This window comes from Rhinolophus sinicus, linkage group LG03 (genome assembly GCF_036562045.2).
Source record: "Rhinolophus sinicus isolate RSC01 linkage group LG03, ASM3656204v1, whole genome shotgun sequence".
Taxonomy (NCBI): Eukaryota; Metazoa; Chordata; class Mammalia; order Chiroptera; family Rhinolophidae; genus Rhinolophus; species Rhinolophus sinicus.
Genome location: NC_133753.1, coordinates 89,029,672 through 89,056,043, shown reverse-complemented (window position 1 = coordinate 89,056,043; position 26,372 = coordinate 89,029,672). Strand labels below are relative to the sequence as shown.

Genomic DNA, 26,372 nt, shown 5'->3' with positions numbered 1-26,372 from the left:
AGAGCAATGTGTGATTCACGAGATCCCTTTGCATTCTTTGGCTGTGAGAATGGATGTGAGAATATAGAAGGATGTGAGATTATAGAATTTTCATCAGCTAAGTTCTCTGATGGAGTAAATCTTCTTAATGAACCACATGGAACATGTAACCTGAGTCTGAAATAAACTTGTTTAAACTACGGAAATTTCAGGGTTGTTTGTGACTGTGCCATAACTTTCATTGTCCTGATATTTTTTATTCAATAGAAAAGATCTAAAGGCACTATAAATACCATAAGTTTTTATTATGTTAGTATGCACTTATAGTGATTTTAATTTTTGTTATTGGAGGCTGAAAGGATGGCACTCTGTGATTTTCATTGGGAAAGTAGTTGGAAATCTGCAGCTTTGCAGTAGTTTGGAAGGCAGACAATGTACTTAATGAGCATGTAACTCTAAGAAAATAAATTGAAAAATAGCATAATAGTAGTGTTTGTTAGCGCGTATTAGCTGTTGACTGCATCTGACAAGGAATTACAAAGAAGACTTGAGACCAGAATCTGCTGTCACTGTCTCAAAGGTTGTTGTGAAAGAGAACAGAGAAAGATCAGGAATTTGGAGACTTGTAGAGGTGGAAACACAGCTGGTTCTTTACCCCAAATAATAATAGATAAAATGGAGAAATGCTTTAACCAATAAAGACAGATTAAATCTCAGCCACAGTCAATATTTAAATCAAGAGGATTGCTGATACATCCATTTTGTTAAAACCTCTAAATCAACAAGATGTCTCAGTGTAAAGGTAGTTTCAATAAATCTTTTTAATTAGAAAAACAATAACTCAAGGAAAAGGAACTAAATGTGTGGTCTTCCACTAAAGTCAGATAGGTTGCAGAGAACTGCAATGAATTTGAGAAATAAAAAAAGTCAGTTGTATGAGAAAGCAAAGGGATATTTAAAAAGTCTGAGAAATCTAGGAAACATTATGGGTGCAGTAATTGATACATGGAATAGGCTGGATTCAACTAAATAAAAAGCCTATGTGACTGTTAAGAGGATTGTACTGCCAAAGAAACCACAATATAGTTTAAGAAATTCTGAAATTGTCTCTTCAAGACTTAAAATGACTATTGGATCCCCAGCCTTCTCCATGGAATCATAAGTAACGAATGGTGGTCATTCTACAAAGATGACAATTCCTTTTCTAATGCCCAGAGTGTATGTCTAAGTAGAGTAATGGGAATGGAATAATCACCCAGAGAGGAGAAATAAAGACCAATTAGAACAATGGATGGGAAGCTCCTTCCAAGGAGCAGAATTGTGAACTAATTAAGAAATGTTTTACATCCTACGGTAGGGAGTCCTTGAATATCAGCCCAGAGGGATTTCAGAATGTTACAAGTAATCATTGGGCATATTTTCCATTCTTCTATTTTCCATGTTGAAGTCATTATACTGTTCCTCCATCATCCACTGGGTGATGGGAGCACTTATTTGGTCTTAGGTCTCTGGACAAAGGAACATGAATGTTTGATCCCTTTCTCACACCATATAATGAAAGCAACTTCTATGTGGAGTAAATACCCAAACTTTAAAAGCAATTTATTTATATTGAGATTTCCATTTATCTTTTCTGTTCAAGGTTCTCAAATTAATAAGAACTTGACTGGATATTTTAAATGGAACATTTAGAGGGTCAAATCCAAAGTATGAATAATTGGCTATTAGGATTAATGATGCTTGCTCACACAGTGGCATGAGTGATGTGGTACAGGAAAATAATTAGTGCCTAGAGTTAATCTTAGCACATTTAATGCCTAATTTAATAAATTATTGTTTAAATTCACCAACTAATGTACAGTTGGATCAAAGAAGAAGTTGCCCTAGATAATGCATCATTAAGTACATGAGGAATAGAGTAAAGGGGATGTGATATATTTTGAAACATTTAATATTAAACACCAAGAAGATCTGACTGATAGATGATTGAAGTCATGCTTCATATATTCCCACACCAGAGGATGAATTAACATTGGAGAATGTTAAGAAATAAAATATAAACCATGATACAGTTTTATAGAATCCATGCAGGGGGAAAAAAAAGCAAACTTGCAAACACAGTGTTAATGACTCGCACACAAATGTAGCTTTAGACTACAAACAGCTGTTTTTGGAAAAATCAACCTTGAAGAGGAATAAGCTTTGATTGCCTGAAGCTAAATTATCTGGCTGCAAATCTCAGGGAAAAAACATAAAGCAACATTTTGTAGGTATCAGCATGACTTCTGGCACGTTAATCTGGCACTGAAGCTTGAATAAATGTCATTCGATTCTCTGTTGGAGGTTATGATGGCCTTTAACAGAAACATGTTTAGATTACACAAACTGGAGGGCAACAGCATACAGTATGTTGAAAAAGAGTCTGCTTATACTGAAAATATTTCCATAAATGGAATGAAGGTAAGATAGTTTGAGAGCTTAAATCATTCTGTTTTAAGGTCTCTATGTTGTTATTTTTTCTTTCTTTCTTTCTTTCTTTTTTTTTTTTTTTTTTTTTTTTTTTTTTGTTAAGAGCTAGAGGAGTTTAAATTAAGAATTTTTTTTTTAAAAAGAATAAAAACATGGCCAACATTTACATGGATAATCATGTTCATGACAACTCACCCTCTGCTCCTTCATTTCCATTTGTCTCTACTGTTCTCTTTCTTCTTCATATCAGTTATTCTCTTCCTACTGGAAAATTCCCATTGTTGTACACGTATGCTGTAATAGCTCCAGGTATACATTTGTCATACCCCTGCAGTCACCTCCCCGTTTCTATGCTCACCTTTGCACCCCAATTCCTCAAAATATGTAGATTCATTATCACCAATTTCCTTAATTTATCTGGGTTTACATGTCTATTCATGCACAAAAACTGATGGTTTCTAGATCATCAGTAGCTTCCATTTTGTTAAATCTAATGATTAAATTCTTAAACCCCATCTAGTGGGACCTATCCCTAACATATGATACAACTGACCATCATATCTCCTCCTTGAAAAACATTCTTCACTCGACCACCAGAAAATCTCTTGTTTCTCCTTCATGTCATTGAGTGCTCTCCTAAATGAGATATTAAAGTATCCTTTCTGGTTTCTCCTCATTGACTTGACCTCTAAGCATTCCTGTGCCATGTGACTCAATCCTTTCTTTATGAGTAGGGATTTTCTAATTGATCTCATTCAATGATGTGCATCTCATCTGCATGCTGACTCCCAAATTTATGTCCTTGTACTAACTTTTCTCTGAACCTCACATAAATTCAGCTTGCAGTCTTACAGGCTTCTCAAACTTAACATATTTAAAACAATTCTTAATTTTTGCTATGAAACGCTCAATCACCCACAGTCTAAAAACAGCAGCTCTATTCTTCCAATTTGCTCAGGCCAAAACCCTAAAGCAAGCTGTAACTACTCTTTCTCGCTCATGTGTCATCATGAACTCTTGGTTTTATCCTTAAAATACATCCAAACCCTAATCATGTTATCCCACCTCCAATCCTTGCACCCTTGTCCAAACCACTCTGTCTCCTCTGAATTGCCGCAGTACTGTTTTTATACATTTCCAACTTCCACATCTTTTGACCTACATTCTTGCTCCTTATGCTTGTGATGTTCTCCATCTCTTCTTTTTCTTAAAGGGAGGAAAATATCCACATGGCTCAACTCCTGACTTCCTTCTTTGTTCAAATATCTCATTATCAGAAAGCCCTTTCCTTACTCCTTTATGTAAAAACGCACCTTATTTACTATTAGTCTTATTTTTTTTACTCTGCCGAAGTTTTATTGCTAGTACTTTTTACTTTCTGAGAGGCTACTCATTAATTCATTTATCCATTTGATTTTTGTCTGTTACACCTCACCAAAGTGTAGAGTCCAAGAAAGAATTTGTCAGTTTTGTTTACTACTGTGCCTGGAGCACTAACTGGCCCATAGTCACTGCTCATTACGTATCTATTGAATAGATCCCAAACTTACCTTGATTGCCAGTGATTTTTAGTTGTGTCTAACCACAAAAAATAGTAGTTAAAATTACACTTAAGACTTTTTCCTTTTTACTTTGAACATCCTTTAAAATCAAACTCCCACAACCTATATTTCTCTTTAGGGTATATGTTTGCGCTTGTAACCTGTTCTCTACTGGAAAGAGTTTACATGGGATGAAGGTAGTAAGATGACCCTATATAGCCAGTCAGATAAACCAAACCAATCTGAGTGACCAATAGGGTGGTACGTTGCAGCAAAATCTGAATGAGATGTCTGCGACTATACAGAAAGTATGCCGGACTTCTCTTTCTGATTTTTTTGGTAAACAAACTGATCAATTATTGCAAAAAAAGAGAGAAATCATTTAAAGAAGCCTCAAAGCTTCTGATAAATTAACATTTATTCAATTATCCCCTTGGAGAGGAGTGCAGTATTGGTGTCTTAATGTAAATATATCTTCTATAGATTTTAAGCTCAATATACTATTGATCAAAATCAGTGACCTATTTTTCCATCTGAATGTTGAGGATTAAAAAATATTAAAGGAGATATTAAACACTGCATTTTTTTTTACTCTGGAAACTGATTATTTTATTGGCTTCCTGAATAAGACAATACCTCTTAATTTTTAGTCTTATTTTTTAAACTAATTTTAGTTTTTCTCACTGTATCCTTTTCCACTTTCCTATTTTTCCATTCTCTGCTTTGTTCTCTTTTCTATAACAGCGTTATTAAGATTTAGCTTATAAAACTGAAAAACAAAAGAACAAGACAAACAAATGAAGAAAAATAACTCATCAACACAGACAATAGTTTAGTGGTTACCAGAAGGTAAGGAGTGAGAGGGGAGGTAGATAAGGGTAAATGAGATCAAATATATGGTGATGGAAGGAGAACTGGCTCTGGGTGGTGAACACACAATGTGATATATATAGATGATGTATTACAGAATTGTACACCTGAAATCTATGTAACTTTACTTTTGTCACCCCAATAAACTTGAATTAAAAAAAAAGAAAAAGACACACACACAAAAAGATTGAGTTTCTATACCATACAATTCACCCATTTAAGGTGTACAACTCACAGTTATGCAACTATTACCACAATCAATTTTAGAACATTTTTTGTCATACCAAAAAGAAACCCTGTCTATTTTCTCACACTAATCTACTTTCTATCTCTATAGATTTGCGTATTCTGAACACTTCATCTAAATTAAATAATATAACATGTGCTCTTTTGTGACTGACTTCTTTCATTTAGCATAATGTTTTCAAGATTCACCTATTTTGGAACATCATTTCTTTTTATTGCTGACTAATATTCTATTTTATGCATATATTACATTATATTTATTCATTCATTAGTTAGTGGACATTTGGGTGGTTTCTACCTTTGGCCATTACAAGTAATGTTCTTTAGAGGAACTGTCAGACTATTTTAAACTTCTATCAACAATGTACAAGTCCACAGACCACATAAGAAAAAACCTTGATGGCTCATGCTATACTATGAAAACACAGCTAACTTCACCACTAATAACCTGCAAATTAAAATAACAATGAGATACATTTCATACCTATTAAGTTGGCAAACTTTAATTTGATAAAGCTAAGTGTTGCTGAGATATGGAAAGTAGGACACTTGCTTATAGAGCTGGTAAGAGTTTAAATTAGAATAACTATTTTGAAGAGCAATTTGGCAATAACTAGATTAGCAAAAACCTACATCTCAATGATTCCATTTCAGGAATCTTTCTCTCCATTTACAGCTCTTCCTCTGTCTCTCTGTGTCTCTGTTTCTGTCTCTTCCTTTCTCCTCTTCCCACCTTACTTCACACACTCACATATGGATTCTGATTCATGTTCACAGAAGACTTACAGAGAATGTTTATTGTAGCACTTTTATCATAGTAAAAAATTACAAACATATAGTTAATAGGGCAATGGGGAAATAAGCTGTGGTTTAATTGACTACTATGAAGAAGTTATAAAAAATAAACTCGATGTACAAATTTCAGAGAAATCATAAAATAATATTGCTTAATGGAAAAACAAGTTACAGAGTGATATATATCATATATATAATAAAGTTACAATTAAAATAAATATACTGTATATTGTTTATGGATACACACATGTCTAAACTGATTTGAATGAAAGACAACATCGTTAGGTAGAGCTTGCCTCTTGGTAAAATGGGCGTGGAAATGGGATGAGTGGTGGCTTTTGTATATATCTTTTAAATTTTACTCTTAAAAAACTTGGAAATCTGAAGCAAACAAGACAAGATATGAACATTTGGTAAATCTGGTTGGTAGGTATCAGAGTTTCTACTACATTTTATTTTCTACCTTTTTCTATAAAATATTTTGTAACTAAAATTTAAAAATCTCTAATGAAAATTGAGTTTGATGTTATCTGCTTGTAAACCTCTGTTGTCCTGCTATCTTATAAATGAATTACAGTCTGGTTCCAATCTACTTCTCTGAAGTGCAGGGCATTTTAGCCATGGTTTGAGATCCCCAATTTATGCAGAACTAGTCCCTTTTGTACTTAGATGCCAAATTTGAAAATGGGGGCTAGAATTTATAAGGATAAATTGGACAGTGTTTGCCATGTGTTTAGGTAACATGGAGGGGCCAGGCAGGTTTTCATTTTTATGTTGCCATTATTATCGTTTTTTCTTGATTAAGTAATCAAGGCAGGAGACTCTTGATCTTAAAAGATCAGGGGTGTTGGAGTTCATAGCAGTTAAAGACCTTGATGGCAACCAGAGTTCTTTAGACTCCTATAGGGTTTGGGCTAAATGCTTCCCCAAGACACTGATACCATAATTTTTAAAATTTAAAAATAAAAGTGTCTGTCACTCCTGTCATATAATGGCACAGTGTCATGTTTCAATTTGCATGTTTCCATGTGATCTTTAGTACTGATTACTTTGCAGTCACATTTCCCCAATCATTCTTGATTCATTTGTTTTTCGAGTTTGCTTAATATCAAGTTTGCATTAAGATTTAAAACTTTCATACTTATGTAATCTTAAAACATTTAATGGCTTAAATATAAGGTAATCACTTCTACATATGCATACTCTGCTTATATTAATTTATTGTTGTGTACTAGTAAAAAATGCTTTTTTAAATTATCCCTTTAAAAAATGTCAAAACAGTAACACCTTTCTGAGATTATCAAATGTGCAAGGAAGCAAAAAAAAGAAAAATCCATCTACTTATAAAGTTCTTTGTCCACTTAAAATATTTATATGTAATATAGCTGTCTATCCACTTAAGATGATTCACCTCAGTGAATAATTTAGTGACTTCAGGATTTGTTTACCTTTCCTATATTGCATAAATATAAGGATAGATATGAGTGGGTATTAAATCTGCCATTTCAATTTAGTTTACTGGCTTGCAGTGGACTTTCAACTTTCGCCCCACAACAAATATTTATACACTTTCAGTGATAGGAATAAAAATATTTTACATTATGGGATGTACTTTAAAATGTATGTGTGTGCAATGTATATATTCAATACAATTTCTATCAAAATACCAATGGTATTTTTCACACAACTAAAACAAATAATCCTAAAATTTATATGGAACCATAAAAGACCCCAAATAGCCATGGCAATTTGAGAAAGAAGAACAAAGTTGGAGATATCATGCAACCTGATATCAAACTATACTATAAGGCTATAGTAATCAAATCTGCATGGTACTGGCATAAAAACAGGCATAGATCACTGGAACAGAATAGAGTGAGAAATAAACCCATTCCTATATGGTCATTTAATCTATGACAAAGGAGGCAAGAACATGCAGTGGGGTAAAAATGTCTATTCAATAAATGGTGTTAGGAAAACTGGACAGATACATGCAAAAAAAGAAATAACACTTTCTTCACATATAAGAATAAACACAAAATGGATTTGAGTTTGTAAGGACACCAAATCATAAAACTCCTAGAAGAAAGCATAAACAGTAAACTCTCTGACATTACCCTTAGTAATATTTTTTTCTGATATATCTCCTTAGGGAAGGGAAACAAAAGAAATATACAAATGGGATTACATCAAACTAAAAAGTTTTTGCACAGCAAAGTAAACCATCAACAAAACAAATCGACAGACTACTGAATGGGAGAAGATATTTGCCAATGATACACTAGCAAAAATATTCGCCAATGATAATATCCAAAATTTATAAAGGACTCACACAATTTCACACCAAATTAACACCCAAAAAGACACCAAAAAAACAAACAAAGAAACAAATAATCCATTTTAAAAATGGGCAGAGAACCTGAATAGACATTTCTCCAAAGAGGACATTCAGACGGCCAATAGACCTATAAAAAGCTGTTCAAGGTCACTAATCATCAGAGAAATGCAAATTAAAAGCACATGAGATACACTTCACTCTGGTCAGAATGGCTATCATCAATAAATGAACAAACAAGTGCTGGTGAGGATGTGGAGAAAAGGGAACCTTTGTGCACGGTTGATGGGATTGTGAATTGTGCAGCCACTATGGAAAACAGTTTGGAGGTTCCTCAAAAACTGAAAAATAGGTACTTATGACCCAGCAATTCCAGTCCTGGGTATTAATCTGAAGAAATCCCAAACGCTAGCTTGAAAAAATATGTGCACACGCTATTCATTGCAGTGCTATTTACAATAACCAAAATATGGAAGCAACCTACATGTCCATCAAAAGACAATTGGATAAAGAAATTGTGATACATATATACAATGGTATATTAGTCAGCCATAAAAAATTGAGTTCTTACCATTTGTGACAACAATGATGGACTTAGAGGGTATTAGGCTAAATAAAATAAATCAGACAGAGAAAGACAAAGGCCATATGATTTAACTTATATGTGGAATCTAAAGTACAAAATAAGTGAACAAACAAAACAGAAACAGACTCGTAGATACAGAGAACAAAATGATGGTTGCCAGATGGGAGGGGGGTTAAGGGACTGGGTGAAAAAGTGAAGTGATTAAATACAAATTGGTAGTTACAAAATAGTCACAGGGATGTAAAGTATAGCATAGGGAATATAGTCAATAACATTTTCATAAGTATCTATGATGCCAGGTGGATATTAGACTAATTGGGGGGATCTCTTCATAAATTATATAAATATCTAACCACTATGCTGTTCACCTGAAACTAATATAAAAGTAACATCGAGTATTAACTGTAATTGAAAAATAAAATATAAAAATTAAGTTTCTTTATAAAAAACTTATCTGTGTCATGACCAATTGCATAATCTACTTTTTAATATTCAGAATATGAAAATGTATTTTATCAAACTCCTTTCATATTTTAATTTGAAAAGCATCAATGTTACTCTTGTTTTCATTCCTCATATTTTGGGTAATGATGTGATATAGACTATGAAGGTTTGCCAACAATAAATCTGAAGTTCTTAAATGAATATTCAGGCTTCAGACTCTGAGTCATTGTGGCATATTTTTCCCCCATTTCTAATTTGTGCTGGTGATAGACTAAATGTATTTAGTTTCTAGATCTGGCAGGGAGATAGCATGGAAACACATGCCATAATTTACTCACCGCATGGAGACAACAAATGGCTCATTAACTATAGCATATTTAGTTATGAAATCATAGAGTGGAAGAGATTTTTGAGGGCTTGTTGTTTAATCTTTCTTCCAATCCAGGAACTTTTGTCAATGTGCAAGATGGATGGTTATTTAGCTACTGCTTAAACTTGTGCTATGTTGAAGATGCCACAGCTTTTAAGGGAAGCACACTGCATTTGGCACCAAGAGAATGGATTAGAGGTCTCGCTCATATAGATCGAAGAGATGATTCCTTTGAATTCAATCTCTTGGCCCCTGTTGTACATCACTGTATCTATTAGTTTCTTCTTTTACTTGACAATCTTTCAGATATTTTAGTTTGTTATTATGCCTCCCTCCTTAAGTTATGTATTCTCCTAATTAATTCCTAAAATCAGTGGTGAAAATGATATATTTGGTGACAAAATGATGAAAAATAAATAAAAAGAGAATCTTCACCTGAAGAGCAAATGATTATAAAATCAATGCAACCATGGGAAGGACATAAATATTTAAAAAAATTATGTGCCGTGGTAATTTCTATGGTTGAGCTTCAACTTGGGTTCTGTATCTCTCAGTAATCAAAGTGAATGCAGATGATATGGTTACTTACATAGAGTTCTCAGTGTAATCCAAGCTTTCACTTTGACATAAATTCTGAAAGCACATATATTGTGGCAATTCATATGTAGCTCTCAGAGTTTTAATGACCAAGGTACTCAACATTCCTTCAGCAAAGCTATTCCTACGGCATTTGTGTCTAGAACTTTCACAACTCGTGATATATTCAGGGAAACAAAACATTGGGATGTGTCATTCATCTCGAAGTGAACTAGAACAAAATGGACAGTGGGCCATTCATTTAATGAACCTCGGCAGGCTGTCTGATGTGTCACAATGTCGGCTACAAGGATACTGTAATTCCTCAGGGTAACCCATGTCAAGAAATAGGCTTGGTCATCTTTGAAAGATGCACTGGGGAGTTATCACCTGCTAAGATGCCTTTCTAGCACATAGGAGTAGTAATAACGGGAATCCTGCTGTTTGCCACAGCTGATATATCTTCATTAGTGTAGCACCGAGTACAGGTTGCACTTCAGAACACTCAGTGCTTTTGTGGGGATGAAAGTGCTCATTCCAAAAGTTCATTCCAGTTCTATCAAATTAAGTGTTATTTTTTTCCCCTCATTTTATTTTTACTGCACTATGGGGTCAAAAAATTAAACTGAAAATTGAATGACTCTTTCTTTTCAATAGCTCAAAAATGATGAAAAATAATTTTTAAAGTATTTGTTAAGCAAAACTCATCATTTCTCCATCAGTCTCTTCATTAGAATGTATTTATTTATAACGGCTGATTTTGATTGATAGGCAATGCAAACATTTAATAACAACTTGACTACTTATCACTAGTAATTGCTGCAAATAGGTATTTTTAAAGGTAAATTATAATCTTTATAACAATAGTTATTTATTAGGAACCTTCTTATTTTATTTTATGCTTTTCTGATGTTCTCTTATCCTGGGGACAGTAAAATGAAAATTATTGGACAGAATATCCTGTTTGATCTAGGGAGTGTTGGAAATCTCAAAATAACTTTACCTAAGATAGAACAGAAAGACAAGAAATTCACCACCGCCAAATATAATTGTTTTAAAGAATACTAAATAATGAATGATTTTACTACCTTTACTGTTGAAGACAACATAAATAATAAATTAGAAAGAACCATGTTAATTAGAAATTCAATTTAGTTGAGGTTTGCAAGAGAGCGTTGTAATTTTCTTCCCTGTGCTTTTTAATGGCCTATACACAAAAGAAGTGATGTGAAAACTACATGGCTAATGCCTCAATAGAGACAAATTAGAACATTTAACTCCAAAGGAAATTGTTTGGTTTGAATTATCTAGTTCATCTTTAATTGTTAGCTGTCTCTTTTCATCTGGCCTTTTCACATGCCTTTTCTTCGGGCTACAGATAATGAGTCCTGGCTGTTATTGTCAACATCTCAGCATACACAGAGACATAAGTACCTAGAGACACTCTTCTCATGTTTGTTGTGTTTATTTTTATGTATATGATACTTATTTTTACGGAAGAAAGTATATTCAAGCCAGCACTATTATAAACTTTAGCTAGTCAAACAGTCCTAAGACACTAAGTTGCGTGAGATGAATTATTCATGCTAGGGTTAAGTCATAACAGAACGGATTCTGCAGCCATTTTCTGTTACGAGAGGCTTTGCCTGTGCTATTTGAGAAGGAACCTGGAGACCAGAGGTTGGAGCAGAGGCTCTAACATTGTGGGAATGTTTCTGATTCTTCAGTCTGTTTTACGGAGGGAGAAGTCAGTAGTCCAGGGGCAGAATTCTAAATTCTTTACCCTGGCTTCTCCCTCTCTGAGGATCCCACTGCAGAGGACATATGTGCTCTCTGCAGAGGAATCAAATGGAAGTCCCTCAGGTACTTGGTGGCTTGGAAGCTTTGAGATGGGGTGCCTGAGCATCCTGGTGTGACACACACTGAGACAGCATTAGGAGCAAAACATAGTTAGAGATGTGCAGTGTTATATCTGGCAAAAATTAAGAGATGTGAACATCAAATGACTTTTTTTAAAAAAGAAAAATCTTGAGCAGTGCATGGTCTTGAATTTTTGATGGGTGAAAAGGGAAAATGGATTGAATTCACTTACAATATGTCTTATAAAAGTTGTATTTGCTCTTCCTACGGTCCTTTGCTTCAAGGAATGAATGCTGTGAACAGGCAGTGAATTAGATGCTTTTAAGAAGAAACATGAAGTGCGCAGAGGAAAATCAGAGCTGTGATAGATAAGTTCAAATCTGTCTAGTGCTCTTGGATTATTGATCCCTCAGGGATTGCCTGGGAAGTACCACAGGAAAGATATTTTTGGGTTGTAGGCAGCTAAAGTACTGTGGTGGGATCACTTATTAATCTTTAAACAGTACTGTCTGTTATTGTGTGTGTTTTAGAGTTCAATTTATCTACTTTCTACTACGAGCACAGGACATGAGGTCACATTCAGAAATACAAACAGGATTCTAACAAAAGGTGAAGAAAGGTCATAAAAATACTAACTCTTTGGCCAATTACATAACTACAAATTAAAATGAAGTCCACTATTAAGCTGATAAACTGTGTGTGTGTGTGTGTGTGTGTGTGTGTGTGTGTTATTGTGCGACCTGTATAGGAAATGTTATTGTGGGATAGCAGACCTTTGCATGATTTAAACAATATATTGGAAAGTCATTAGTCTGATTATAAACAAGAGGAAATTTTCTTTGGTTTAAATTTTGTTCTGGTTCATAAAAATGCCATCATGGAGAAAATGCAGGTGTTTTTTTTCTGAGTGGAATTTGAATATCTGTGTTATTATACTGTATTATCTAGAAGTTTTCTATAGAGAAAAAGCTGTTGGAAGTCTACATTAGATGCAGAGTAGAGTACTTGGGTAAGTACTCTGTGTACAAACGGACAGTGTGAGTGTATGTGTGTGTGTACTTTTGTAATTCTGTATCATGTGAGGAGACATCATGGAAAGTTATTCTACTTTTCTTATATATCTCTTTTCTTGCTAGTGACAATGGGGGACTTCTAGAATGTAGTATGAGAAACAGCCTCTCAGCTTTCCAAGAGGTACCTAATAGGCGCCTGTGTATATGGAAAGTGAAAGAAATTTCTGGAGCAGTCTAAAAGTAAAATGCTACTATATATATGTAATGAGAACAGCTCAGATATCAAGGAATTTCCCCCAAAGCAAGAATGTACTTCTTATATTTGCATTCCATCATCATGTATTTGCAGTAAATACCTGTTTGGTGTTAAGTTTATTGATTATATGATGTTGTTGGCCAGATTCGAAGTCCAGGGAAATCAACATGTACCCAGATTACCTTCTAAGTGTTTGCATTCACATTTATTGATTATGCCATAAGTCATATCTACAGAAAAAGAATGTTCAAATATTTAATGTAACAAAAGAGCGAGCAACTTAAGGAAGGGACAGCATTTATACCCAAACCAATCATAATATTATATGACAGGAAATCACATGAAATTAAGTAAAGGTACCAATATATGACATTACTAACTTTGTTTTGGTTTCTTGGGAAATTAATACATTTCACAATAGCCTTTAAGTGGAAACACCACCTGACTTTATGAAATATATTGCTAAATATTTTCCAGCATAAAAAAGAGGGACATATGCATGCATGCATTTGCTTAATATATGAAGTGCCACCCAATTCAGACTTCATTATGCTAAATATCTTTACAGAGAAAAGTAGAAATTGGTTATTTATGTGGCAGACTACAGTTATCCATTTCATGCTACTGTTGAGTATATTCTTTTTGCATCTGATATAGAACAACAGCATCGACCGTTTGGCCACCAAATCACACTGCAGTTCTAGGTACATTGTGGAACAATAGACAGAATTTCCAGCAGCAGAAACCCACAGAAAAGACAACATCAGAAACGTGCCGTTATACTGAATTTGTCATCCTTATGACTGTGTGGGTTGCTATCTATAACTGATTATCAGATTTTAATATTTGACAGTCTGGAGAAATTAACACAGTTCATGGAAACAATGTTATATGAATAACTGTTTCAGATAACGCTGCTTTAATTGTTTCCATTAGTGCAAGTTTGTGTGGGGGGTCTGGTTATTTAATCTTTTTAAAATGGAGCTTGGCTTATGGTTGCAACAAACCATTTAAAAACTAGTGTCTGCTTACTTAACTCCTGAATTTTGGCAGTCGTTTTAATCACTTGTAAACCACCCTAAGTCTAATATCCTTGACCATTTAAAGACTATGATAGCTTCTATACTGTGATAAATTGTACATTACATTTCTACTATAACATGTTTGAAAGAAGTGTTTACTTACACAGAGGGTGCCAAAAATGTATACACATTCTAAGAAAGGCAAAAACAGTATTAAAAGTGTAATACTCAATATATACCGATAACAAAAGATGAATACAGTCATATGTATGCATTTTTTTGGCACCCCCAGTTATATTGTTTTATTTGTTCACAATATATAGGTTTCTTATATGCCAAACTGATAAATTTTGCACATACTGAACATATACTGTTTATTCCACAACTATGTTTTGTAGCAAAAAGTCCGTTTTTAGCTGTTCAGAGACATCATGCCATATGTTGCTTTCTGCAGTTTCACGATGTGATGCACCTTCGTGATGAAGTCTGGACTTCTTCCAAAGAAGGAAAGTGATAGAATCCTTCTGGTGAACTGTGAAATTCTCCACTCGCACAGTGTCTTACCCAGCAGAAAATGAGCATTCGTCACGGATAGATTCCTTTAGGGGTCTACGAGAAAGGGATATGTTTGCAGGATTCAATTCAATGCCAACTTCAGTGGCAGGTTAATTGCTACCTACATCTAAAGTATTTTTGCATCTTTTTGTTTTTTTGAGGGGTGGGAGATGTTGTTTTCAGTGTTGACATGCTTTTGCTGGTGTCTATAAACACTCCCTGAAGAGTGGGTGCTGTTTTCAGCAGCATCTTTTTAATTATACAGAAATCAGGCCAGTGACGTGCATCTAGTCACTAATGGTTTTCATTGTTTACGTTTATATTGATGGAAAAAAATGAGGATTGTAAGAAATATTAGCTCTTTTGAAAAAAGACACATGTCATATGTCTTCCACATTTACGTTTGTAAGGCTGTTTCATGCGGGATAGGAACTTGAAGAAATATTTCCTATAAAAATTTTAGAATGGAGTTGAGAATTATACCACACTGCTTATCAATATGTGGCACCTGCTGCAGAAATAATAGGACACTGGTATCTGATTTAAATAAACCAATGATGATGTGAAAAAAAAAAAAAAAAGCCATACCCCTCTCATAGCACAGGAGGCTAACAATCTCTGGTGCCACAGTAGCCCATGGAAACACAATGCTGCATAGAATCCTTACCAGTTCCCTGAACACTGGTGTTTTCACGAAAAAAAAAAAAAAAAGATAGTAATCCACTTTGGATATGTTGGGAGGTCTCTGGGCTTCCCAGAGCTTTTCAAAGATTCTCAGAGTTGTTTCATAGGACTGTTGACCACGGGGATGGGAGATTACTGACCCCTCTGTGAGTATTACATAGTAAGGGATGAATATACTTTTATTTTGATTCTCACTTCTGTTTTTTTTTTTTGGTGACAACTCACTTTTGCAATCTCTGTCTCTATTTAATTCAGATAATTTTAGCTAGAAAAAATTCAATTTTAAAGATAGTTTTTGTTCCCTTCCTTATTACCCATTCACTGTTTCAATACAGTTTCATTGCTCACTCCTGTTTTGACACTGATCTTTCCTGGGAATGGGAGGGAATGTTCATGGTCTCCAGAGGTAGATAGAACTGGTTTTGAATCTCAACTGTGACACCTAATAGTGGGCAACACTTAATGTTGGGCCATTTATTTAAATTGTTGGTGCCTCAGTATTTTCATCTTTTAAATGGGGGTGTTAGTGATATCACAGAATTGTAGTAAGGATTAAAAAAAATGATTTTGCAGCAATATTATGCCGGACACTGAGTAATCATTTCCTAAACAGTTATTTTTGTTATTATTGTTTAACAACACATCTAGTGCACTGTTTCAACTGATACTGATACCTTTTTGAAAATCTTCCCCTTACCTTGTTCAATGTCACACAGACTTTCTAACCTACATGTTGCTGCAAATGCTGCATGTCCTCGCTCTTTCTCTTGTCTCAGGTCATATGACTCCCTATATGGGCTCTCCAAACCTGAAGTGCCCTCCCCATTGTCCTGCTGGGTAGATAGTGCAGATCTAAGCATTTGTTGCTTCTATTCTCCTGTGCCTTTCCAGGACTTTCTTGGAAGAGTAAATACTGACATTTCCTCAGGCCACCTCTATCATGGTGTATAAATCATAAATGGGTAATTGCTTGCATGTTTTTCTCCTCCACTCACGAGTGAATGTTTTGTTCATGTCCTTGAGTTACAGTGTGCAATGACTGTATAGAGACTCTGCTTGTATGTGCATAATATTAGCTGAACAGATGTGTGAAGGGATTACTAAAATTTAGCTATCCTTCCATCTCTCAGAAATTCTCGTCTTCATAATTCAATCCCAACATACAGAAAATCTTTTGGCATCTATTCTTTCACTCTTTCTATGTACTCTACCCTCAGTCACACCTATCCATTTCCCAAGCTTCGGATGATATATGGTGGATGATTCCTAATCATATTAACCTCTCTTTCTGGCTCCAGAATATATATATTTTTTATCTCTCTGCTAAATATTTCCACAGTAATAAAACAACACCATCTCAAGCTCTGTTTTTCCACTCCAAACTTTCCCCCTTTCTCTGTTACTACCATCCAATCAAACATTCTTGCAGCAACACATTTTTCCCACTCACCTATTCTTGAAGATTATTAATCAAGTAATTATAACATCATGTTATACATTTGCAGAACTCCATTGCTCACAAAGCTCTTTAATAAATATTATTTCTTTGTACATTTTCAAAACCATCAGAGGATATTATTTCAGATTTATTAAAGAAACTGTATTTTCCCATTTTATAAAACTTAAATCTACATAATTTATAATTACAACAAGAGCTACCATTGATTCCATGCCCTCTTTTACATTCCACATATTATTTAATCCTTGTAACAATGCTATGAGGCTGTTATTTTTCACAGAAGGGGCATCTGAATTTCAGAGGTCAAAAGAGCATGAAATATCCTCTTAATTGAACTTTTTTACCATTAATATTTTCTTCCTCCAGTCTTGCTTTGTAAACAGTTGCCTGAATAATATTCATAGGATGGCATCACTCATCTCATAATATCCTTTTGGTAAATATTCACTGCTGGCTGCTGCTGTCTGAAAATCGTGGCTATGTCCTACCCTGACATTTAAGGTCCAAGGTAGTTGTCCTAAATTGCATTTCAAAGCTTATGTCAAATTTTCCAATATTCTGCCATCTATCATATCTACATTTAACCCTCCACCACAACATTCCCAAAGTTTCCAACATGAATATTTACTTATGCAAGTAACTGGTTTTTCTTTTCTTTTTAAAAAATCTCTATGTTCTCCTGTCAGTTTCTAGATCTATTTCTAATAACCTGTCACCAAAGAATCTTTACCCCATCAAACATATATAATCATTTCTTCCATTGAATTCCCATAAGATTTGCACTTTCTGAATGTGCTTTGCAGATTCCACCTCATCTTTTAGCCTTAACTTTATCTTACCCCAAGCTATTCGCTTGAATGTTTCAGTTTTTAGTACAATATCTTATATGTTGCATATTACTGGTTAAATTAAATTACATGATATATACCTCTGTTATAGCAGTAATCTAAGTTCAGTATTACCAAAGATAATATCAACTCTGAGTATTGAAGTGGGAGGAATAGAAAAAAAATGGAGTCCAGTTCCTACTGGAGTTTAGGTGCTGGATCTCATCCAGAAAGAAGAAGGAAAGGAAAAAGAGTACAAAGCTTTTGTCTGATGGAAAAGACTGAAACGAGGAGCACTTCTCCTTCTTTTACTCTGTATGTTATCTAAAAGGGCGGTACCATGTTTCCCCAAAAATAAGACCAGGTCTTATATTAAGTTTTGCTCCAAAAAACTCATTGGGCTTATGTTCCGGGGATGTCATCCTGAAAAATCATGCTAGGGCTTATTTTCTGGTTAGGTCTTATTTTCGGGGAAACACGCTCTATACAGCACCCATCTGCTGGCAGCCACACCGGTTCTTTCTCCACATTTTAGAACCAGATAACACCACCTGCCAATGTGAAGCACTCTCACATTCTAAGATGATTTCTTATGAAATCCACACAAAGCTTTTGTCTTTGTCATCGAAAAATTTCAAATTCCCAAAGTCTCTTATGTCATGTTAGGAAATAGAGGCATTTTTGCTTTTTGATCTCTAATGTTAATATTAATGTAATATCTAGCACATAAATCTATATACTATGTATAGTCACATCGAGTAAAAGATCATATGAACCATTGACAAATTTACATTTATTTTCCTTATCATCAGAGAATATTCTCTCTATATACATATACATACATATATGCAATACATGTAATTTTAATTTAATAAATCACCTTCCTTTACAGCAGATATCACAAAAACCAAACAAGATCAAATTGAAGTGGTGTTATTATTTTGATCTTTGCTAAAAAGAATGTAATATCCTTTCAGGTTGACATTGCATCCTTATAAAATCTAACCACCGTGATTTTTCACAAAACAGCAAAATAGCTTAGGGAAGAGGATATAGTGGAAAATAGTTTCGTTTGCTACTCCTATCCCCAAAGTAGAATTCGCATAAGAAACTGGTCCAAATGTGTACATTTTGTTGTTTATGGAACTGGTCCCTTCATCATACATTCTGTACAAGTGGAATTTCCGACAGCCTGAAGTACTGTAGCTCTTCATAGAGTTTAGAGTTCAAATCACTTCACTTCATAACAACACTGAGAAGCAGTAAACACATGCATATAATCCCCAAAGATGTATAGGTTTATTTCTCCGTAGATCTAAGGCAAGTTCCCATCCCAGACTAATACCATTTTTTCCTTCTGAGTGTACAATACCCATGAGCCTTGAAATTAAAGAAAAAAGGATATAATTGAGAACAGCTAAATATTTGTATCATATATTGGGCCCCAATGCATTGGTTTTTGAGCACTGTTCCTCTCCGATGACATCTTCAACTAATGATGGATCTGTGCGTATGAGCAGCAACGTGGAACAATCTCCACCTCACAGAGCACCTCAAAGGGTCACCTGTGTAGGCAGGATACCTGTCTTCACACTGATCTTCAAAGATGCACATGGGCGCTTGGCAGTCTTGTGGCTGCTTCTTGGCCAATCCGACTTCTAAGGCAAGCTGGGTATCCTAAATTTATGCTTGTTTTATTTTATTTAAATGTTATCTGACATATGTTATAATTAGGGTAATATTTTCATTTAGTTCAGGAATTTTATTTCTATTTATAATTGAGTGGTGTGAAATAGCTAATTGCAACTTTTTACACATACAATGCCTTCCATATAGACATCTATACGTGAAGGATATTTCTGAGTCTTCATTTTACTAGTGAAAAATGAGGCTTCTGCAAATGCACTTAATCAAATTGCAAATCAAAATTCTTTTTCTTGTGATCTACTTCCAGCCCCATGGATAAATAAGAACACTTTGCAGGCAACAGCATTAGCAAAAAGAGAAAGCAGTGAGCAAGCCAGAAAGCACCTTGTTTTTGTTTTGTTTGTTTGTGTGTGTTTTTTTAAGGAAAAAACCCTTCTGCACCTCTCATTGTCCTCAGTCTCCCCATTCCTGTCCTACTTCAGCTGACTCTAGGTGACACTAAGGCAGCATCCTTGGTTTAGACCGCAAAGTCTGATGGGATCAATGCACCACATGACTCTCTTTCCACACCCCCATCCCCACATGATAACAATATTCAGCTCCATTCACTTGAATTGAACTCTTAGGGTTCAATGCCATATGTTATTACTATTATAATAAAAGCAAGTGACATTTGCTCCAACAACATAATGATTGGATCTGATAATACACATATAAACAGACCCAGATGACAGAGATACTAACTTCTTGTATTTTGCTTTAATCCTTAGCGTTGACTGCATTGGAGAGCCCACAGGTGTCAGGGGTTACTTTTCACTATGAGGAACCCTGGACATATGACTCGGAGGACAACCACATCAGGTACCTGAAGTGGAAATCAGATTATAAAAGAAAATCAAACGTATATGCCATTTATATTTATTGAAACAGAAGATTGGCAATAAAATATGAATACAAGGGATTGTTTTTATAATTCTATTTTTTGTATCATAAATGATGTATTAAAAGAGGAGAAAAGGAGGAAGTTAAAAGTATACCAACAATGTCACCTTAAAAAGGAGCCAATAGATAATACAATTTTTAATATCGATAACAAAATAATATAGGTTTAAGTACAATTGTGTGTATGATTGTCGGGGTGGGAATTTTCCCATAGTCTTCATACACAGGAAAGCAAATATTAGAGTTGGTACATCCTTAAAAATATTACTGTAATAAATAACAAAGATTTTTATATCACGGTTTCTCATCAGTCTTCAAACTGATGGGAACTGCCAAGGGCAATTTTCAGCAAATGTAATTTTTTTTTTTTTTTTTTTTTTGAGAAGACAAACTACAATTGGTTTCTAAGAAAATTGTTTTGGTCTTATCCAAGAGTAAAACTCAGAACAGCAAGGGAAATTGATATTTATTTCTACAGGAAATCTTCCATTAAATAGTACTTTTTCCATAGCTGGCCTTCTATTAGAAATTTTTTTAAAAAAACAACAAAGGTTATTTCATCTGTTATGAACTTAAAGTCCCAGTATTATTTTTTGCTGATTAAATAAGTTACATATGCTTTGACAATAATCTTGACACAAATTATAGTTAGATGGCTTAGGAAACTTATGGAACTTAATCAGGATGTGTACCTGAACAGAAGAACAAGAAATAACTCAAGTGCATTTCTGGAGTCTTTTTCATAAAGTTAGTTTGGGTCCATTGCAACACATGAAGAAATGGATGATTCTATGCCAGAATTATTTGTCAATGATCATGGATGTAACTCATTTTCCTGAAAAATATTTTATCTACATATTCTTCACTAATTGTCATAGACACAGAAGTGTTTCAAATACTACCTGGTTGTCTAACTAAAAAAATGTAGAGTAAACTCTACAAAAAAAACACACAAAAAAAACACAAAAAAGGTACATTACAAACTATACATGTAGAATAATGAATATTTTTTTACTGATAGTCATTAAACCAGAGAAAGCCAATTGGATATTAAAGAAAATTTATCAAAAAAAAAAAAAGATAGTATTTTAGAATATTTGATCTTACACCAGATTTCATTGTCAAGGCCATTACTAGTGCCCCAAATCATAGATCATGTAGATTTAAGAATATTTAAATTTGTACTCTGAATAGCTGGGGTATCATATATGCAGTCTATAGGTTCAAACCCTTAAGGTCCAAATTAAAAAGAGTGGGGAACAAAATCCATCCCTGTTTTTTAGTAATGTAAATTAAGTGTTCACGCTGTCCAGAATATTTCTGCTGACGCTGATCTTGGTAAGGTATTGATCTGCAGGTTCTACCTGAGCATCAGTTAATTGGGGATGAAGATTAAGTTTGATCCAGAAAGCTTTCACCCCCAAGAGTCAAGGACAATGAAAATGCTAATGAAAGGTGAAACAAATGCTTCACTTAATGCCTGACAGGTTTTTTGACAAGTTGACTAAGCAGGAACAGACAAGGGTAAGGAAAGAGAGGTGCCTTGCGCACAAAATGTAAGGAGGGCACTCACTCTCCACTGCTGTGGACAAATAAAGATAATGGAGTATTATATGCAGAAGCAGAGATGCAGAGCTTTTTGCCTCAAACATAGGCAATCAGTACATCAGTCATACAGTTAGATAAAATGAGGACCTAGCAACGTGTAGGATAGTTTCTCTTATTAGCAAAGGCTGAGGTATCCTTTCATTGGTGATTTTAGATTCTTCAAAGCTGTCTATACAGAGATAGACATTCTCATAGTCTGTATGTAAACAGATAGGTAGCTCAAGAAAGTTAACTAATTATACAAGAAAGAAGCTTGGATGATTTAATCTTGTGTGTTTTAAACAAACTAAAGTGAGAGGGAAATCATCATAGTTCACTCTTCCAAGGAGAAGGGAGCCAGGCATGTAAGCCAATGGTTGCCCCCATACTTCACTGTCGAAAGCCATTCTTTTATACAAATATATGTGTCCTGTTCTTTCCATTTTAGAGTCTGTATTTTGTGAGCTCATGTCCATGTGACTATGCACACTTCCCCAAGGTACTACCTAATATTTCAGGTTATCAAGGGTGCAATTAATCATAACCCTCTTCTTCCTTGGCTTCTAGACCAATAGAAAACTAGATAAAATCCATATGGAAAATACATGGTAAAGCCTGTTTTGAGAATAACATTCTGCCCAATATAAAAAGGAGCCTTCTTAATGCACTTCCAACCCTAAATCTAGATCTGCAAAACTGACACTTAGCCAGGCAGCCAATGGGAAGGACCACCCACACTGCCTCACATAACTATGAAGTAATAGACTGGGCAAATGAGGGTCTGGACTTACCAGAAGCAGAAGTGGGGAGAATGTGTTTTATTGTTGACCATCAACTGCAAGCAGGAGAGAGAGGGAAAGAAGGAGAGAGTAAGAAATCCAGGCCTCGGAGGATCAATATTTTTATTTCAAGATTATCTATCAACTCTAATCTCGTAAAAAGGAATAATTGAAAAGTGGAGAACAGAGAGAAAACCTCTTTCCTAATCCTGTGAAAGGGCAGAAAAAACACTAATTGTTCTCATATTTTGTTCAAAGCAGAAATGTGTGGAGAGGGAAAGAAGAATTTCCCCTTCTGTTAGGTACTGTGTACTAGGAAAGAGTTTTATATGTAGTATCTCTTTTTATCCCTATAAGAAACTTATGATATAGGGAGTTTGTATTCCAATCTTATAAAGTCAGGATTAAGGCTCAGAGAAATTGAGTAACTTAGCCCACATCACAAGGTGAGTACGGAGCAGAGCTGGGACTCAAACTTGTGTTCTGAAATACCATATGGCATTTAATAACATATCCGCCTACAGCCCAGTTAGAATGTCACCTTTCTAGATGCTTCCTTTATCCTCCTATCAGATAAATATTCTACTTTTAGCATTTCCAGATCTGCTTAGTACATCTGTAGTCTCTAGCCACTCTAAGATCTTGATCATTTATTTGGGTGCAAATGGATCTCCTTTACTTGATTTTAAGCTTAATGATGGAAGAGGGGCTTGCATCTAAATCATGTTGGTGTACCTCATAGGACCTCACAAATTAATATGTAGTTACTTAAATTTTGCTTCTGAAAATGTAATCATTCCTTTAGTTATGACATTTTTAAAAAAATGGTGAGAATTTGTTAGTGCAGAGAAAATTTGTTTCCTTTCCTTTAAGATAAAATTGATATTTTGACATATTGGACATTATGTCCAGTTGTACACAGAATTAATCTCTTCGTATCAAGGTCCTCAACTTAAATTATTTTCTTTAGCAAAAAGCCATTTGACCCAAAAAAAAAATTGTTCTTTTCAACCCCATAGCTCTTGAATTGTTGCTGTCCTGTTAAAACCCCTAGAGCTGTTTTGTACTGTGTGAATTGGTATGTAAAAAGAAATCTATTAACCTGGAACCCTTTTTCTCAACTAGGATTCTGCCTGAGGTCTGACAGGCTGTATTTGAAATCCTGCTTCTTAAGTGAGGAGTTTACATGCAAGCCCTGCGATTTTGAAAGCTAACTATCCCGGTGTGTGCATGAAATTTTGATTCTTTTTCTACATCTGTTATCTGTTTGAAAATTCTGACCTGAAGGCACAGAGCACTTGAATTACAGACCATATGGAACATCTGGAAATTTCTCATTTCCGTTTGGCGGGCCATAACTAAAACCCCATCTCTTTCCCAGTTCATTACTTCACTTACTAATGATTAGTGTAGCATCAGTTCTGTTTCAATTCCCCTTTGTGGCTCAATAGTTCTCTATGCCTTTTATTTCCTGCTGTCTTGAACTCTGCTTCCCTTACGCCTCTCCATTTCAGTTACTATAATGATAAGCCACCCACCACAAAATATTTTGGTTCAATTAAATATCCAGGAAGGCCAGACACTAACAACACTTTCTCCGTCAAATTAAATTGCCACTTGTTGCGAGCACACCTATTTCATAAAGTACTTGTGATGTTTTCATTTATTCACATGCCTCATGCTTATATAAGGGGCAATAAAGTTTTTTGTCTAGAATATGTATGTATATTTCATTTATCTACAATTATATTTACCATTTGATACAAGTTTAACTATTTTACTGTTTATATTTTTTTCTCATGTATTTGAAGATGACAATAATAAGTTACCTTTATAGCAATTTTATATTTTATGTTGCTCATTAGATTTAGGAAGAGATTCAGAGAAAGGGAAATTTTGCATAGACAGCCAGCAGCTTCTTTAGGATTTTCTTCTTTTTATTATAATATTTATTTATTACTTTGCTTCCTCTCCAACATTCTCCTCAGCAAAGCTTGTCCACTTCCACCCAAGTTTGCATCAATTCCACTTTCTCTTTCTTCCAATTAAATATGTGATAAAATTTTAGAAAGCAAGTAATGGTTTTGGAGATGGGATTCAACCATGAAAACAGGGCAAGGAAATTGAAGAAGCAATGAGGTTTTTATAAATTTGAAAATGAGATTTATGTTTCTTTCTCTTTTCCCTTAGAGATGACCTGTGAACTTTTGGTATGAGTAGCACACGTAGAAATATGTTTTTATACTCTGTAACTCTGTATTAACTTTGAAAAAAGCAGTGGAACATTTCCCTGATGGGCTTGAGGCATACTCTTCTCTGATCTGTGAACCAACTGAGAACTGGCCCCAGAAATCTGGAATAAAAACACAGGCTTCACAATTGCTAAACCTAATTTCTAGAATGCAGGTTGGACCAGAATTCTCTTTTTTCGCCCCTGTGAACCTTGGGACTCACACTTGGTGAGAGGCTTGGAGTGCTTGGGCTCCCTTCTGTAGGAAGGAGCAGAGAGTGGAAGGGGGACTAAGGGTGAACTGCCCTCTCAGTACCATACTCCATGTGCAGTAGGAAAACACTGGCCAACAGATGGCAGAGTCTCTCCATCTCACAGCCAGGAAAAACTACTGGCTCCCTCTGGCAGGAGGCATGGAAGAAAAGGTAAGAGCTTGCAATATTTTTGAGAGGGTTAATGGCTCTAAAATATGAGTTGGTAAGAAAATGGGGGAGGAAATGCATGGTTCTCCTTACTAATGGCATCTCTATTAAGAAGAAATCAATAGTCCTTTCAGCTTTACTGTTTTGTATGCAAGCTAAGTTTTTAAGCTTGAAATGCAGTTTTTTGACTGAGGTACTTTTATATTTTTAGGTTTTATGAACTTATAATTGTTCATAACTAATTTGCCAAGTAACCTTGTATTTTCAAGTCATATTAATCAGGAGAGAGGTTTTAGCCTAAAAGCAGTCATCAGTCTTGGGGCAGAGACATGAATGGAAAAGAAAACAATTTAGAAGACGAAGAAGAAAAAGAAAAAGAGATGACTTCTGAGAAGACGGAAGAGCAAAGAAAGACAAAATGCTGACCAGTATTTATTTTTAATTGACTTTATTTTTTAAGAGCAGTTTTAGGTTCACAGCAAAATTGAGCAAAAAGTATAGACATTTCCCATACACTCCCTCCCCCTACATATGCACTGCCTCCCCCAGTGTCAACATCTCATACCACAGTGGTCCATTTGTTATAGTCAATGAATCTGCATCATTATCACCCCAAATCTATAGTTTACATCAGAGGGTCACTGTTGGTGTTGTACATTCTATGGGTTTGGACAAATATATAATGTCTTATACATGATAGTTTCATACAGAATAGTTTCAATGCCCTAAAAATACTTTCAGTGCTCCATTGATTCATCTTTTCCTTTCTGTTAAACCCTGGCAACCATTTATCCTTTTACTAATTTTTCTTTTTCCAGACTATAATATAATTGAAATCATAGAGCTTTTTCAGTTTGGCTTCTTTCACTTATGAATTT

General features: G+C 34.8%; 1 long non-coding RNA gene across 1 annotated transcript in view; it reads left to right on the top strand.

Annotated features, from left to right (window-relative positions):
• Window positions 1-20,389, top strand: part of LOC141570378 (uncharacterized) — a 425,177-nt gene extending 404,788 nt beyond the window's left edge. Inside the window, exon 3 of the long non-coding RNA XR_012494382.1 lies at window positions 20,305-20,389. This is a non-coding gene — a long non-coding RNA (uncharacterized LOC141570378). The remainder of the gene's footprint in view (window positions 1-20,304) is intronic.
• Window positions 20,390-26,372: the final 5,983 nt, after the last annotated feature.